Genomic DNA, 3,768 nt, shown 5'->3' on the forward strand with positions numbered 1-3,768 from the left:
TAGATATGTGATAATGCAAGTCATAATACAATGCTAATGGTAGAATCTAAATAGATGGATTTGCTGCAAAATTCCTTTAACTTTGCTGACTATTTGAAAATTCATAATAAAATGGAGAGGAAAAATCATCACTGTCGCTCTTTGCAGTGGGCATTTCGTGCTTTTGAGCGTCTTGCTGGAGATGATTTTTGTGATGTGGTCTCTCTTGGGAGAGCGTTAAGACTATTTTCACCATTAACGTTGGCATCTTATAAACCAGGTGAGTATAACTTTGAGAAAAAATTCTAGACACATATGAATCGTGACTAATATCTCACTGAGGTGCACAATAAGTAGCCTAAGAAAATATTTCCCAGTTCTCAGCCGTGTCCTAGGACTCCCTCTCGCTCTCAACTCTCAAGGTCTCCCTTCCTCCATTTCCGGTGGTGACCCTAAGTGATGGGATTCTACTGCTCCCAGAGCAGGCAGCAGCTGTTTGGCTGCCGGTGGGCCCGACGTGCCGTTCAGGGAGGGGGTGGTTGCCAGGCTAGTGAGGGGGACCTGGGGACAGAGAGGACTCTCCGGGAAGGCACCAGCTCCCCCGCCTCGCAGGAGACGCTTCCCCTTGCCCTTTATGATGTGTGTTTACATGGGCGGAGGGATCCCTCTCCAGCTGACAGCCACACCGCGGCCGGCTCTTCTTTTTTTAAAGAGCCTAGCCACAGGCGGGGATTGGCCGCCGCCCGGGCCGCGTCAGCCTCCGGGGGCGGGGCCCGGGCCGCATTGTCTCGTCTGGGGCCGGCTGGACGCCCCAGAGGCCGGACCTGGGCAAGCCCGGCCTGCAGGGGCCGGGGCCGGAGCTCCTGGAGGGCTGGGAGCGAAGCCTGGGCGGGGTCAGGTTCAGGTTCCCGGGGGAAAGCGGGGCTGCAGCCCGGCGGCCGGAGCGGAACCAAGCCCCGCTCTCGGTGCCACGTCTCCAGGAACCCCCACCTTACTCTTGGACCACACTCCGCCCCCGCCCGGGCCTCAGTCCCCCAAGCCACCTCCGTTTGTGCAGCCCTAGAGCCGCTGGACACATTCCTAGGTGTCTCCATCCTCAACCGGGCCCGTTCGGCCCCCAGATCCCACCCGCCAGCCTGCGCCCCCAGATCTGCAGCCTGCGCCCCCAGATCCACCCGCCTGGTGATGAGGCGCTCCTCGCGCTCCTTCCGGTCGCTGCCAAGGGAAGACTGCGCTCCTGGGTTCCAAAGTGGGGGTGGGGAGGCGCGACTTTCTCCCTCCCTCACCGCCCCTCGTCCCCCGTGCAGCTGCCCTGGGACGGGCCCCGGGACGACGGAGGCAGGCCCGGCTACCCAGCTGCCGGGGAGGGGGCGGTGGCCGGCGCAGCACGTAGCGCACGTGTAGGTCCGCTCCCCGCCCCCTCCGCGCCGCCTCTGACGACTTTCCAGGGCTCCCGCTGTCGCCCGCGCCTCCCTCCGTCCCGACCTCGGCTCTCTGCGCCCGCCTCGCGCGGCGTGCTTTCTGGTACCACCCTTCCCTCCCCAGCCCTGCTGATCCCCCTCTTCGTTCCTCCAGCCCCCAGGTGCACGGGCTTTCCCTCGGCCTCTTCACAGTCCCTCTCAGCGCCTCGTCGCTCCAGTTCAATGCCATCGTCTCTCTAACCACCTCTCTTATCCTGGAATGTTTGGGGGAGATGTCCCCTGTGGAAACCCGCAACCCCTTGGGATTTAGCCGCCCTGTTTTATGTGCTTGGTGTGTTTCCACAGCGCCTCGTTACTGCCTGCTATCGCTGCACTTACAGCTCAGTATCTGGTTTTTCCCGCTGGCGTGCTCCCTGCGCTACCCCTACACGAGCCTCTCCCCCCGGACTGTAAGCCCCTAAGGGGAAGAAGTCATGCCTCCCTATGCCTGGCATCAGGCGCGTGGTGGACACTTTGCAAGTATTTGTTGAAGGGCAGGGGAGGGGAAATGGCCTTGAGTTTCTTTGGCTCCGATTGGCTGAGGATGGAGCTTTGGGCTGGACAAGAAGAGTCTGGTTGCCCACATGAAGCAGGAAGGAATCTCACAGCAGATCGGGGGTGGGGTGCTGGTGGAGCCCCCACGATGGGTGGGCGTCACAACTGAGATAACCCTGTCCTCCTCCATTCCCTGCCTTGGCTTAATTCCCCGGCACCAGCAGTCCCTCCTCCTATATGCTATCATCTTCTGCTGGACTGGTCTCCTACGTGGGACTTCCGTGGTCCCTGCTCTGCCCGGCCCCTAGCTGTGGGGGAGCCCTTGGAGATCAGCTCACACCATGACAAGGGGCTCATCTTTGGGTTTCTGTCCTTGGGAAGCTCGTTCGGGGTCCTAGGGAGGCACCTGGTAACTCTTCTCCTCCTCCCATCTCCTCTTCCTCTCCGGTCCTGGCATCTCTTCTCTGCTGACTCAGCCCAACTGAGATCTAGGGTTACTGCACCCTCAGTCCTGGGCTTTGGTTTACCTGGGTGTGAGGCTCAAAGGGCTAGACCCTTGTCTGGGTCAGGCACTGGCAAATGGGATGTTCCCACGGTGCTGCCAACCCTGCCCATAGGCGCTGGGAGGGGCAGAGTTACCCCCACCAGGGCTTCAGGGTGTGTATCTTCCCATTCCGGTTCGGCCGCTTTCGAAGCCCTACACTCCCACGGAGCAATCCCGTGCGCTGCTGAGAAGCTGAGAGGGAAACCCATGTTGCCCGTTCATCCCGCAGCTGCACCTCCAGCACCCCTACGCAGGTCTGGGGCTGAGGGGCCCCTCACGGCATGCTCTGTGGCCTTGGATAGCTGGAATGTTTGGAATTCCCTGTGTCTGGGATGAAAGTCTTCCAACTGGATGAAAAGGGCTGTGCCGCAACGCGACGTCGGAACTTTATAGAGCACCCCCGCATTTACCATGTCCGTTTGAAATTCCGTGTTCAACCAAATTATGCTGAGTGTCCAGCACAGGGTCTGACACACTAAATGCTGCATACTAATTTCCTTTTTTCTCTTCCCTGGAAGGAAGGCACGATATGTGAAAAACTAGAAATACTGTACTAGTATGAATAAGATAGGGCCACAGGCTGGAAGTATTAATAATTCACAGTCTATTCGACACATCAACCCTGTGAAGTTGGTGGTATTATTGTTACCATTTTTCAGATGGAGAAACTGAGACTCAGAAAGATTAATTAGCCAAAACCATAGATATAGTAATAGCAGTGCCAGGACTAGAATGGTCATCCTAGTGCCTGCCTTTGATCTTCCGAAAACACTGAACTGACTCTCTAAAGCTGAGGAAAGAGGACACAGAACCCTCATCTCAGTTCTCACCAGCTGCCCCTTAATCCTTTTTTTTTTTTTTTTTTTTGGAGACAGAGTCTTGCTCTGTTGCCTGGGCTAGAGTGCCCTGGTGTCAGCCTAGCTCACAGCAACTTCAAACTCCAGGGCTCAAGCGATCCTTCTGCCTCAGCCTCCTGAGTAGCTGGGACTACAGGCATGCGCCACCATGCCTGGCTAAATTTTCTATATATATTTAGTTGTCCAGCTAATTTCTTTCTATATTTAGTAGAGATGGGGTCTCACTCTTGCTCAGGCTGATCTTGAACTCCTGACCTCGAGCGATCCTCCCACCTTGGCCTCCCAGAGTGCTAGGATTACAGGTGTGAGCCACCTAGCCCCATGGACCCTTAATCCTTAATCTGTCAACATTGACACATTCTCTCCACTCTAGGTTACAGTGTCTTCAAATTATGACTGTAATTTCCAGTGTTTTTGTTTACATAGCAACAGC

Source organism: Lemur catta, chromosome 23 (genome assembly GCF_020740605.2).
Source record: "Lemur catta isolate mLemCat1 chromosome 23, mLemCat1.pri, whole genome shotgun sequence".
Lineage (NCBI taxonomy): Eukaryota > Metazoa > Chordata > Mammalia > Primates > Lemuridae > Lemur > Lemur catta.